This window comes from Equus caballus, chromosome 9 (genome assembly GCF_041296265.1).
Source record: "Equus caballus isolate H_3958 breed thoroughbred chromosome 9, TB-T2T, whole genome shotgun sequence".
Taxonomy (NCBI): Eukaryota; Metazoa; Chordata; class Mammalia; order Perissodactyla; family Equidae; genus Equus; species Equus caballus.
This window is the reverse complement of record NC_091692.1, coordinates 26,004,169-26,018,498: the sequence shown is the minus strand read 5'-3', so window position 1 is coordinate 26,018,498 and position 14,330 is coordinate 26,004,169. Positions and strand designations below refer to the sequence as shown.

At 41.4% G+C, this 14,330-nt stretch overlaps 1 protein-coding gene across 8 annotated transcripts in view; it reads left to right on the top strand.

The window, feature by feature from the left end:
* FAM110B (family with sequence similarity 110 member B) overlaps nucleotides 1-14,330 on the top strand; it is a 145,127-nt gene that overhangs the window by 43,766 nt on the left and 87,031 nt on the right. For 2 of the 8 annotated variants that reach the window (XM_070221524.1, XM_023648569.2), the window contains exon 3: nucleotides 8,792-8,830. The exons of the other annotated variants lie outside the window; for them this stretch is intronic. The gene's annotated coding sequence lies outside the window, so the exon portion shown is untranslated. The remainder of the gene's footprint in view (nucleotides 1-8,791; nucleotides 8,831-14,330) is intronic. 8 annotated transcript variants of the gene reach the window in all.

Genomic DNA, 14,330 nt, shown 5'->3' with positions numbered 1-14,330 from the left:
GCTAAATGCAACAGTAATGAGAATTGTGGGTGAAATGTTAATGTCGTGCAGAGATGATATTTTGTGACCCATTTGCATTTGGCCACTTTTTACACTGATTGTTTTACGCAGCATATCTATTCCTAGTTTATTCACACTTCTAGTTAGCTTGGATCTTTTGCTTTACAAATTGTAATCTTGCCCAGTGGGATCTCCCAGTCTCATTTCTTAGGAGAGGGGAACTAGATAGGGGATGCTGATGCAGCCCCTGGAGAATGGTCTAAGGGGTTCTCTGGACTGTTTGGCCCCCCAGATGATGCAGGCACCGTCTGTGTACTAGAGGCTTGTGGGGCAGGGCTTACTTTCCTAGTACACTAGATGAAGGTGCGAGTGGAGAACTTGCTTCCTGCATATGTTGTTTTGTTTTCCACTACGTAAAAGCTATAATTTTTGTCAAAATTGGTTATCGAGTCTCCCTGGGTCTTGAAAGAATTGAAATAGATAAAAAGCATCCACTTGTTAACATGCCAGGACTTCTTCTGATTTCTAGCTGTCCCACTTCACGTTCTGGAAATACACCTGGCTCCTTTCAGCCTCAGAGACTTTGCATGACATTTACATCTTCATAATGCGTACACTTCTTCCTCAGGGCACCAGGAGCGAATGCTTGTACTAAATGAATGAGATGATTTTCCAAGGTGTGACCATAATGCACCAGGGATTGGCTGATATTTAAAGAACGTGAATGAAAGCAATAGACGCCTTACCAGGGCAGGACGCAGGAGCTTTTCACCAAGTATGCCCTCCTAGGACTTGAAGTCTTACTGACGGCTGATTGTGTAAACTGGAGTTGTTTGTCCACTGTTTGTACACTAGTGAATGTCAGCCCAGGTGCTGGGGTCACATGGGTTCAGAGCACCTTGTGCGTCAGCCCAGGTGGCCTGTTAGGGACAACCCGTGTCAGTAGTCAAAGTGCTTGGGTTCACAGGAGTTTGCTTCTCAGATGCATCACCTCAGGTCGTGGGTTTTCCCTCTGTCAGAAGGTTGGAAGGTAAAGCAGTATGATACGCCTGAGGAAGACTCTTCCACGTAAATCAAGAGCTTTCATTTCATTCTGGGATGAATCACTGACAAATTCTTAAACCCGTGAGAAGTTACTTCATCTCTTTCCGCTTTGATTTTCTTCCTCAATGGTACTAATACCAAATCTGAACACTGACGTAGTGTTTCCTGTTGCCAGGCACTGCTCTAACTGCTTTCCAGGGACTGCCTCATTTAATCCTCATAACAGCTCTGGGTTAGATCCTGCTGTTATCCCCATTTTATAGATGAAGAAACTGAGCCATGGAGAGGTGAAATAGCTTGTCCAGGGTCGTGCATCTAATAAGTAGTGACAGAGGATTTGAACCCAATCAGACTGGCTCTAGAATGCCATGCTCTTAACTGCTATACTGTACTCCCTCTCAGAAAAATGTGTATAGTGTCCCTGATTCCTTTGTATTTGGTTTGACGGTGTGAATATACATTTACCCTTTTATGGAAGGTATTTGAACCAGTGAATATCGCTACTATTTCTCTGGTACCTACATATGTTTGGGGTGGCTTTCATGAAACACCTTGTCTGTGCTGCTTGGGAATTACTTTCTCTATGGTATGGGCTCATACCCACATCTGAGTGCTCCAGGGTACCACATGCATATATACAAGTGAATCATCTGCAGTCCTGGGCGCCACTCACACGGACCACTATGGTCATGGCGACTCCAGATTGTGCAGTACACAGCCTGTACAACTGTGTGCACAGCCCTTTATAAGCAATAAATACACTTATAAAAGTGATAGCCTTATTTAGAAAATTTCCATGAACATACAGAAAATTAATGTATTGTATCTATGATAATAGTCCATGCTTTATGAGCTTGCCTTAGTGCATCAAAGCCACCTTTCACAGACTTCATATGCTCCAGTGTCCATTTGAAGGCAGCAGCTAGTAGGTAAATAAAGAAGCTGGATTGCAACCGAAGAATCAAAATAAGTACCTGTACTGATTTCTGATTTAGGTGGACACTAGTTGGCCAGACTGTGGACGTTATACTTACAAAATAATCAGCTTAGCAGTTTTGTAAATTATGGACTTTATCCAATAAAATAAAAGCCAATTTGAAATATTTCAGGTGCCACTTAGCTTCAAGCCAACAAAACTCACTAACACATCAGATTTCCGGGATTCATGGATGTTCTTTAGTAAAGTACCAGCTGTGGTTAAAGTCAGGCAGCACTTGGAAATTCTCATGAGAAAAGGACAAAATACCGTGCTGGTGAATGGAAACAAAGCCCTCAAACTCTTTTATCAACTAAATAGGTTCGGTATTAAATAGGTTATACAACATTTATACTATTTAGTTTTAGAAAATAATGAGTTAGCTGGCTAAAATAAAAAGCTCTTTTAAAGCAGCTTTAATTAGTTAAAAGTCTGTTAAAGAGTTATTTTAAAAGTTAGTGAAGTGACGTTAGTTGTACTCCGACAGTGAGTCGGTGCCGTGTAGGTCTGGGCAGTCAGGACAGCTGTCGCCACGTTTATTACAGGAGGAGGAGAGGCACCGAGCCGACCAGGTTGTGTGTTCAGAGCACCTTAGAATTAGGTTCTCTTAACCGCTTAAGGCAGCGCTGGATACGTCAGCAGTGATCGCGGCTGCACAGTGCTGTCCCCTGTCCCTGACAGCACGATCACACTCTCCCTTGCCGCTGTGTCCTCTTCAGTTAGAAAGTTGGCTAGTAGAGCTACACGGCAAGCCCCGTGAGGGCAGCAAGTTTTGTCTGTTTGTTGGCTGCTCTATCCCCACGGCCTAGACCAGTGCCTCATACCCTGCAGGTGCCCCATAAATAGTGACTCATTGAATGGATTGAACTGTTTACTGGTCTGACTGTGCACTCAGGAAGCATAGATCTTGCATGTTTTGTGAACAGCTTTACTTTATGTGACACCTTTTAACACCTCGGACCCATTTTGCACTGTACCCCTCGGCCCCCAGCTCCATCTGATGGCCGTATCCATTAGTTGATTACAGCAGTTCAAGTCTTATCTGTTGATTAGAATTCAGGGGCCACCTGTGCAAACCACTGCAGTGTGGAGCACAAACCAAGGAGTGTTTTCATTTTGTAAGACTAAAAGTATGGAAAAGAAGAAGTGAAACTGTCATTGTTTACAGATGACATGGTACTATATATGGAAAACACTGAAGATCACCAGAAAACTACTAGAACCAATACATGAATTCAGTAAAGTTGCAGGATACGAAATTAATGTACAGAAATCTGTTGCATTTCTATACACTAATAGTCTATCAGAAAGAGAAATTAAGGAAACAGTCTCACTTACAATTGCATCAAAAATAATAAAATACCTAGGAATAAATTTAACCAAGGAGGGCGGGTGAAAGACTTGTACTCTGAATACGGTAAGATGTGGAAGAAAGAAATTGAAGATGACACAAATAAAGGGAAAGAAATTTTGTGCTCATGGATTGGAAGAATTAACAGTATTGAAATGTCCATACTACCCAAAGCAATCTACAGATTCAGTGCAATCCCTATCAAAATACCAATGGCATTTTTCACAGAAATAGAACAAATAATCCTAAAATTTGTATGGAACCACAAAAGACCCAGAATAGCCAGAGCACTTTTGAGAAAGAACAAAGCTGGAGGTATCACATTCCCTGATTTCAAACTATACTACAAAGCTACAGTAATCAAAACAGCATGGTACTGGTGCAAAAAACAGACACATAGATCAGTGAAATAGAATAGAGAGCCCAGAAACAAACCCACAATTATATGGGTCAATTAATCTATGACAAAGGAGGCAAGAGTATACAATGGGGAAAAGATACTCTCTTCAATAAATGGTGTTGGGAAAACTGGACAGCCACATGCAAAAGAATGCAGCTGATGTCCTTTCTTACCCCGTATACAAAAATAAACTCAAAATACAGTAAAGACTTAAATGTAAAACCTGAAGAAAACATAAACAGTAAGCTCTTTGACATCAGTCTTAGTATTTTTGGGATATGTCTCCTCAGGCAAGGGCAACAAAAGCCAAAATAAACAAATGGGACTACATCAAACTAAAAAGCTTTTGCACAGTGAAGGAAACCAACAAAACAAAAAGGGCAACCTACTAAGTGGGAGAAGATATTTGTGAATGATGTATTTGATAAGGGGTTAATATTCAAAATATATAAAGAACACATACAACTCAACTGCAAAAAAACAAACAATCCGATTAAAATATGGGCAAAGGACTTGAATAGACATTTTTCCAAAGACATACAGATGGCCAACAGACACGTGAAAAGATGCTCAACATCACTAATCATCAAGGAAATGCAAATCAAAACCACAATGAAATACCACCTCACACCTGTCAAAATGGCTATTATCAAAAAGACAATAAAAATGACAGTGTTGGTAGGGATGTGGAGAAAAGAGAACCCTCATGCACTGTTGGTGGGAATGTAAATTGATGCAGCCACTATGGAAAACAGTATGGAGGTTCCTCAAAAGATTAAGAATTGAACTACCATATATGGTCCAGCAATTCCACTTCTGGGTATTTACCCAAAGAAAACAACAGCACTGATTCAAAAAAATATGTACACCACTGTGTTCATTGCAGCATTATTTATAATACCCAATATATGGAAGCAACCTGAGTGTCCATCGATAGATGAATGGATAAAGAAGATGCGGTATATGTATACAGTGGGATATTACTTAGCCATAAAAAGATTGAAATCTTGCCATTTGCAAGAACATGGATGGACCTTGAGGGTATTTTGCTGAGTGAAATGAGTCAGAGAAAGACAAATACCATATGATTTCACTTACATGTGGAGTCTAAAAAACAAAACAAACAGACAAAACAAAACAAATAGACTCATAGATATAGAAAACAAACTGGTGGTTGCGGGGGGCGGGGCACAGAAGGGGAGCCCATTTGGGCGAAAAAGGTGAAGGGGATTAAGAGGTACAAAGTTCCTGTCAAAAATCTGTCACAGGGATGTAATGTATGGCATAGAGAATATAGTCAGTAATACTGTAATAACAGTTGTATGATGACAGGTGGTAACTAAACTTATGGTGGTGATCATTTCATAATGTATATAAATATTGAATCACTATGTTGTATGCTTGAAACTAACATAATATTCTATGTCAACTATACTGCAATAAAAAAATTAAAAGAAATTATATTAAGATTGTAATACCAAAAGGTAGGCATTCCTCTAAGGAGAATTTTTCCTTCTTTCAGCTAAGAGCATAACATAAGACAAGTAAAGTGCAACACTCATTGAGCATGGTAACGAAGTTAGCATTATCAGATTAGCTGTAATTGAATTTTCGTATTTTATGCAGATAAAATGTCAGAACTAACCCTTACTATATATTAATACTGAACTATAGACTTTAAAATAAAATCGTAATAATTTAGTCCTCTACAACTTCTGGATTCTCAGAAATCCTTTGTACATTTTGTGGCATTTTCTAAGAGTGCCTTTTTCGTAAATGAGGAAACTGAGGCACAGAAAGATTGTAGGAGCCCAGGCGTTAACTGTCAGGTGTAAACTAAAGCCTCATAATTCCACGTATTGTGTTCTTTCTGTTACATTATGTATACCAAGAATCCTCGTTCAGCGCATGGTCACCCATTAACAAGCCTGAGAGAACCAGAATGTCTTAGTACCATTTATGCATTTATAATTTCTTCTCTTCTGGTTCATCTTTGGGAACCCCCTTAGAGCAGAGATTCGAAGAAGGAAATCTGTGTGCACATCTTACCATGGATGAACACAGCAATGTGTGTTAACAACCCTTCGTCATCTTTGACCTGTATCACCTGCTCACGTTCACTTTTGTAAGAAGAGTGATTGACGCCATGTCAGGCAACCCTTAGTTGTGCAGTTTTAAATCTTGCATCTCCAGTCTCTCGCTACACTGCGGCGTTCTGCCAAATGATGGCTGTGGGGTCACGATTTACTGTTGTGGTGGTGGTCCAATTGAATGTGCGGTGCTTGTGGTTTTGCAAATGCTGCAGAGAATTTCCTTTATAGGACACAGGGTCTTAGGTCTTATGGCTTGAACTGAGGGGGCTGTTATACACATGACAGATTTCTAGAGCTGATGTTGTTGACAACCATAATGTCAGCACACCCTCAAAGCAGAAGAAAGCTGGATGGAAGAGTTGTGAAGAGAAAATCATGGTCATGGTAGGGAGCATTTTCAAACAATGCTTAAATAGTATTCCAGGGGTGAAGCTAATTAGGTAGAAAATGGAAACTCAGTCAGTTTCTTTCCTGTGAAGACTATGCAAGAAGAATGAGATACTCCACGTCTTTTGGAATCAATGACACGAGCATTCTGTAGGATTTCAAATGGTGAAATAATTCTTATGCCTTAGTCCAGGAGTTCCAGCCTATCTGTAGGGAAGAGGTGAATATTAAGAACTTGAGCTTTGACATCATGGTCTGTGTTTGGGTAGGATGCTTGTGAGGCTTGAGGACTAGAGTGTGTTCAGAAACTGTAGCTCTATCTTGGGGTGGACTTGAAAGCTGCCGCTGTTCTTTCTTCTTTCCCTCACCTCAGCGTCATCCCTGGAGGCCACCAGGCCTGGGCTGTGGTTCCATCACTGAGGCGCAACAGTTGACCTGAGGCACCAGAAACCTCATGGGAATGTAATTAATTGTTGTCCTCTTTTCCTTTCCCTCTCTCTCTTCTTTTTAAACTGATATTAATCAAGCAATGATACTTAATGTTTGAAGAGGTAACTTTCTATCAAACGGTAATAAAGGAGTTCTGCCTTTGTAAGTTTATATGTGTTTTGGTAAATGACTGCTCTCTTGTAAAACGTGAGAGGCTGTTTAACGTGCATAATGAATATTGAGATTTTACTCTTTTTAAAAATAGCTTCTTCATGTAGGAGGTTAGTGTGCTTGGCGACCAATTTGAGAATTTTGAAAAAAAAATTTTTTAATGTCAAAGTAGGACTTAATTTAAATTTTAGCTTCTTTGCTTTTAACTCTCTTTCAACTTCTCCAGAACAGTTATTAGCATAAAAGCTTAATGGATTCACGTTCCCTGGGTTATATACATGCTGTTGAAATGCAGAGTCGATTCTAAATGCTTGCGTAATAATCCTAAACCCAGCCTGAAGCTCCAGAGTGCTTACGCACAGTCCGTTATGACACAGCCAGGCAGTGGTGAATTGTTTAGCACAGTATTTTGCAAAGGTTTTTCTCTTAGTCCCTTTCAGAAGCACCTGCAAATTCTGTTCAGGAAAATTATCTGTTCATATTTTGAGGGTAAAAGTAGAAGCATTGAATGTTCCTTTAGTGCAGGTTTGATAGGGTGGCGCTGAACCTTTTTTTATTTTAAAAGGAATATTAACATGGATCTCACCATTGTTCTTACCCTGCTGAGCCCTGACACCTGCGCCCCCACAGTGGAGTTTCCACTCTATGCCTCTCCTTGTCTCACCATCTAACAATGCGTCTGTATGTTCTGTCGTCCTATCTGTGGCCATCTTTCGCCTTCCTTTCCCCTCTACCTTCCCTCGGCTCTGCCTCTTTTCTATACTTTCTCTAGGATCTCCATCTTCTTTTACAAACCAGGGACACTCATTCCTTTTTTCCCTGACCTCAGGACCTTGTGATTTGCTGCTCCATCTTGTCTTCTGTTGTCCTCCTACGTCAGAGTTTCTCATCTCCCCTTCCTGCCCTCTTTGTCCATCCACTTCCTGTGACCTAAGTGTATCCATCCACCAGGGCTCTGTCTCAGCCCTCTTGTCATTCTTCACCCGGAACATCATACCTGCTGCTGGTTCTAACTGTGCTTCATCGGTTATCTCAACATTTATGCCACTTGCTAGATCCACTTAACTGATATTCCACTCCAGTCTCAAATTCACCATGTCACGAATGGATCTCCTGACCTTCCTGCCAAAGCAGCATCTCTCCTGGCTTTTCTCCTGGAGTGCCACTGAGCTTTCATTACTAAGGAACCAACTTTGGAGAACCTTGGAGAATCACCTGAACTCCTGGGCATTCACTCATTAAGTATTTTTGTTCTTTGACTCTTTCTTATTTACCCTTTGTCTCTTTCCAGAATGTTCCAGGTTAAGCCCTCATCTTCTTTTATCACATAGTATTGCTGAAGCCAGTTCTGATTGGCTAGTCTGTCCCTCAGGTATTTCCTTTTCAGTGTACCCTGAATGTTGCATATAGGTGTTGATAAAAATCCTATCTTCATGTCCCCTTCATTCTTGAAAACCTTTTACTAACTCCCATAGACCCTGGGGGTAAAGCAATAGATGTGGTAGGTTGGGCGCTCACCTGTTGCTGTAGTGGAGTTCTAACTCACCTCTCCAGCCATCACTGTTCTTCTCCTTGGAGCCCTTCTCCTCATCTGGATTGATCTGTTAAGGCCCTCAGTGCTTTTTGCAGGCCTGTTCTTTTCCTTTGCTCACATCCTTACTTAAAATCCCTGCCCCCTTTCTTCACTTAGCCAAGTCATGGTAATACTTGCCATTTACTGAGCATGTCCTGTTTGCCTGGCAAATGCCAGTGAGCACAGTACATTTATGTTACTTAATCTTTGCAACGACCCTATAGTGTGAGTACCATTCTATGATTATTCTTATATTATTGTCCTCCCAGTACCTGCTTTATAAGGGTCTAGTGTGAATGTGCAGTGCCAGACCCATAGTGCACTTCATACATTCTGTCATTGTCCCTTTCATTATTCCTTTTGGCAGGTGGAGACCTGAGATGCAGATGTGCAGGCCACACCAGCGGTATGTGGGGGAGCTGGGGTGGGCACTGGCTTGTGGACTGTAGACCCCAGGCTCCTCAGTGCTGGGCTAGGGACCCCTCAAGCTTGCCTTTCGGTGCCTTCTTTGGTTCTCATTGGCAAATATGCTGCTAGTCTTTAGATTTTTCTTCTTAAGAATAAATGTTTACTCATTAGTAACTGAGTTAAAGGAAGTAAAGTAGCTAAAATCTGGTATCCATTAACTGAAGAGGCCCCATTTCTAAATAAAATGAGTGCTCCACTCGGCTTTCCTGAGTCCCCTCTGCGTTGTCCGGCCACGGAGCAGCTGGGGGACTGTGTTGCCAGGCAGGATGCCTGCCTTTTGGGACGGAGCCCCTCCGCAGGGGTCATCTGTTTGGGGTCTTCTGTGCCTGCTCCTCTTGTGTTAGTTCATGTGTTTGTAGAATGACTGCGCTACACGGTATTTCTCCAGGGGGCCGAGTTCTCCTGGTCTCCATGTAAGGCACAGAGGGAGAGTTGGCCTCCTACCTTCTTTAAGTGGACCAGTCAGAAAAACTGAAGAGTCCTCTCATGCCTCGATTAAACACAAAACTCCAGGTTGAATTGATAGCGTTTACTGTTTTAAGATCTCATGGTTAGTTTTGAATTATCAATGAGGTTTCTTTTTTCTTTTATTTTTAATGTGGTAGAAAACCTGTAAGGTCAAATTTACTGTCTTAATTTCTAAGTGTAAACTTCTCAGTGATGCTTTGTTTTTGTTTTATGTTATTACTTCTTAATTTTTTGTGTGTCTATTAGTGACATCTCTCCCCCCGGTATAAACTGCTTAAGGGCCCGGGTCAGGCGGTGTCCGTTTCGCTGCGTCCAGTCAGTGCGTTTGTTCCCTGTCTGTTATTTCTGAGCACGTGTTTTGCATCCCCGACTTTGTCTAGCACACAGCAGATGTTAAACATCTAAAGACTGAGTTTAAGAAATTTCTTTTAGGAATGATTTTTAGTGGTAGAATTCGAAAACAGCTTGTGTGAGGAGTCACGCTCATCCTTTTAAAAATAAATGCCAAATAAGACAAGCATTATCATGGGGAAGTTTCTCCCCTAGGAAAAACCGTTATAGAGTGATAAGGATTAAGATTTTTATTTCTTCCTAGCAGGACTAGTAAAGATACTGTGTATGAGTGTGTGTATGTTCTTGAACTGTAATGTTAAATATTTTTTATTTTGATCACTGTGTGTCTCCAAGAATACAATTACAGCTGTGTGTCACTTAATGACAGGATATGTTCTGAGAAATGCGTTGTTGGGTGATTTCGTCATCGTGTGAGCATCATAGTGTACTTACGCAAACCTAGATGGTATGCTGCTACTCTCACGGGACCACCATCGTATATGCGGTCCGTCATTGACTGAAATCTTTTGTGGTGCGTGACTGTATTGTCATTTTACATTGTTGAGTCAGGAATAAAAGTTTAGTGTGTTTGATTTAGGTCCCAAACTCTCATATACTCCATTCTGTTTCTGAGGAGTCAGTTTGGTTTCAATATAACTTTCTATTTGGGGAAGTTTAGAAGTTAGTGAACAAAACAGTGTTTCCTTCTCATGGATGGGCAAAATTTTGTTGTGCTCAGACTGTTGTATTAGACATGTGCAAATTTAGTTGTGACAGATGAAGAACTGTCAAATATGCCTTTCATATTTAAACAGACTACAATGGATGCAAGTATTTAATGAAAAGCTAGTTTTCTTTAATAAAAAAATGTAGTTGGTCTCAGTCCTCAAGCACACAACAAATGCTGGAACTGCCCTTGATTAGACCAGATGTTTCTGTTTCACTCGTAATAGTTTTGGATGGGTGGATGGAGATGTACACTTTCTTAGTTGATCGCTCACCACCGTCGTGCCAAACATGATATAATTCCTGGGCTACGCTGCATCTTCCATAACGTGCATACCGCTAATGTTATACTGATTGAAATTGCTTTTTTCAATTCTTAATAGACTTGTTTCTCTCTCGGTAGACTGGGGGACCGAACATGAGGAGCTGACATAGTTATGTATGTTTTTTTAGTGCCTAGCGTGGAGTAGAAATGAACAAATGTCTATAAATTGGAATAACAGCAGGATTGCTTATAAAAGCAAAATGAGACGCAGAATACTTATATTTTAGTATTTAATGTTTATTCTTAAGAAAAACAGTGGGGCAACATCCTCTAATGTTTACTTTTTCTTGTAATAATATGTGAATGCCGTGTTTTTCTTAGCATTCTCTGGCATTACTCAATAAGCACTTACAAAGGCTACTGTATATAGTAGATAATCAATTGCTATTTTTATGAATAGAAGATGAACACTTTTCCTAATATATGTCATAGAAACCTAGATAAATTTTAGTGTCGATGTTGATATTATTGATATAACATTAATAAAATATCATGGAAGGGCTAATTCCTATTTTGACATTTCTGAAAAATATTGCTTATGTATAATCTTTAGAATAGTCACTATCATTAAAGATTTGTATGTTCTGCTGGTTGCTGGATTTCATGGTTTGTGGAAAGGATAGAGATTTCTTTGGAGGCCTCTCATACTTTTCTTTCTTTTTCACCTGTTGTAACGGTCAGAGGCTAGGCTTAGGAGAAAGCCCATTAGTTCCCTGTTGCTTGCATATCGAATTTCCGCAAACGATAGCCATTTCTTAGCTCATGGTTCTGTAGGTCCTGGGTTCTCTGCTCAGGGTCTCACACTCACGTGTTGGCCGGACTACATTCTCAGTTGAGGCTTTGGGGAAAAATCTTTTTCTAAGCTCATTCAGATTTTTGGCAGGACTCTTCTCCTTTTTTCCCCACTCTTAGCCAAGGGCTACCATCAGTTCCTATAAGTTTCTAGAAGCCTCTCTTAATTCCTTGCCTTGGGCCTTCTCACGTATCTTCTCACAGGTTCTCTCACAACATCGCAGCAAGATCCCTGGTCAGATCCCCCTCATTTCTCATCTCTTTGGCTTCTCTTCTTTGATCAGCCAGAGAAAACTCTGCTTTTAAAGGATTCATGAGATTAGGCTGGGCCCTTCCAGATAATCTCCTTATCTTAAGGTTAATGTGCCAGAGAATGTGCCTAATCAAAGGAGTAAAACTGGTTATATTCACTGTCCTGGGATTTTGCAGGGTGAGTCCACCAGGCAGGGGGAGTTCCTGGAGTTTGTGTTAGAATTCTGCTTCCACAGAAAGTTCGGTTAAGATGCTTAGGAAATGCCAAATTTACCTCCATGCTTATGGTACTTTGAGATGCTGAAGACTGTGTTTTATGGACTTTTTTCTTTCTTAACCGTGTGTATTTCTAAGGGAAAGAGAAGCAGTCCGTCCTTTGTATAAAGGGATGTTTTTACAGTCAGTTAGGGCTTAGGGTTTAGGTTTATGATTGTCTTTCAGCCATTTGCCCTGGAGCCTGGTCAAATGAGGACCTGGTCAAGGGTGCAGGGTCTTGCCATTAACGTAGAAACCAAACTGACCCAGGTTAAGGGCTTAATCCGGGTTAAGAACTTGACAAGGCAGGCCATAGGGAGCTGCCCTGAGTTCATGACCACAGGAGTGACTTGCCAGAATCACTCTTTTTGGCAGATGAACGTGGGAACTGTACATATGGTTAGAGAGGATAAGCCAGAGCAGAAACCTGCCAGGAATTCAGAAGTGATTGCTCATTTATCAGTGGCAAGGGAGATTTAGAAATTTATTGTGTTCCTTGAATTATATTAATAGTAGTAGTGCTAGTAAAATAAAGAAGAGTGGGCAATCTTGAACAAGGTAAAAGAGAAAATCAGGCTGCCTTTTATGACCTGTGATCACCTGAGGAGCATTTGGTTACTTCTAGTGGAGACCATGTGTGAATGGTTTTTAGGCTGTGTGGCAGGTAAATCATCAGTTTGTTATAGAAGTTGGCAATTGCAGTGGGTTTATGAGTATTGTTTTAAGTGCATATACATTTTTTTATCACCTAAAAAACCTTGCTAACTAGAAGCACGTGAGGTGAAATGGATATACAGTGTGTATTTTACATGGACTTGTATTTCACTTTTACAGCCTCTGGCCTTGCGTGTTCCCCTACCTCTTGCAAAAAGCCGCATACCTTTAAATGAGATGGATAATGGATCTGTAATATATATTACTCTAGCGATAGGATATTCATTGCTTCTGAATGCCACACTTCTCTCTTTGTTTAACTCACCCCCCACCCCAGTCATATATGCATGGTTTTCTTGGAGTCAGCATTCAAGGGGAGTTTAGTCTTTACTTCCTATTCTCTCCACTGTTTCACTGAAGAATTTTTAAGATAAACAAACAAACACAGAAATTATCTATGGGCCTGGGAACCGGACACTGAACGTCTCTGTTTTCACATAAGTATAAAATGCTGGTTTTGCAAATATTCACTGTGGAGTTCTCACCACATAGTTGGCTGATAAAACTATCAATAAAATAAAACTGGATAGTGCTGTTGTCATGGGAAAGAGAACATTTAGTTTCATGTTTTGTGTCTGAACACAGTCCTGCTGCAATGCAGTGACAGTCGGAAGAGGGCATAGTGATCTGCGGCTTAGCCATAGAATCAGGGATGTGAGATGCTGACGCTTTGAAAGGAAACCTGTGTAGTAAATCATTTATTCCTTCAGTAAATATTTATCGATAATCTGCTTTGAGCACTGTTCTTCTACAGGCAGGGGATATAGCAATAATCAAAAACACAGGAGGTTCTGCCCTCCTGAGGCTTGTTTCAGTGAGAGGGAGCAGACGTACGGACGATAAATATATAAAATATTTAGTCTTTCAAATGGTAAAAAGAAGAGAGTAAAGCAGGGCTGGGGGTGGATGTATGATGTAGGGGAGAGGTGGTGGGTGCACTTCGGGGAGCGTGGTAGGCGGAGTTCTGAGATGACCTTGTGCTGAGTGGGTGAGACTGATCCAGTGAAGGTGATGATTTGGTTCCATCTTGTAAGTCTCAGTCTCAGGACACTGGAGTAGAGATTGTCCTGCCGACCTTGGAGAGGTGAGCTGTGGGAGGGCCGCATGGCAGTGACGGTGAACAGCCTCTAGGGGATGAGAATGGCACAGCCAGCAGGGAAACTGGGATGCCAGTCCTCCAGCCACAAGGGACTGAATTCAGCCAACAACCAGAGGAGTGGCACCTGAGGCAGGAGGGGCCTGGCAGTGCGCCTGGGAGCCGCCAGGAGAGCAGTGTTTAGGAGTGGAGGGGGCTGTCATGCTGTCGGAACTGAGGTCAGAGGGTTTACCTGGAGCCGGAGTGGAAAGGGCTGTAGGGCTATTGTTAGGATTTTGACTTTTGCCCTGAAGGCCGTGGGAGGCTGTTAAAGGGTTTTGGACAGAGGAGTGACTTGGTCTGACCGTCATCTTAACAGGGTCTCTGTGGCTGCTGTGCTGAGACTGGATGAGACCAGTAAGACAGTTGCAGTAATTTAGAGCACAGGTGACAGTGGCTTGGGCCAGGGTCCAGCTGTGTAGGAGGTGAGGAATGGTT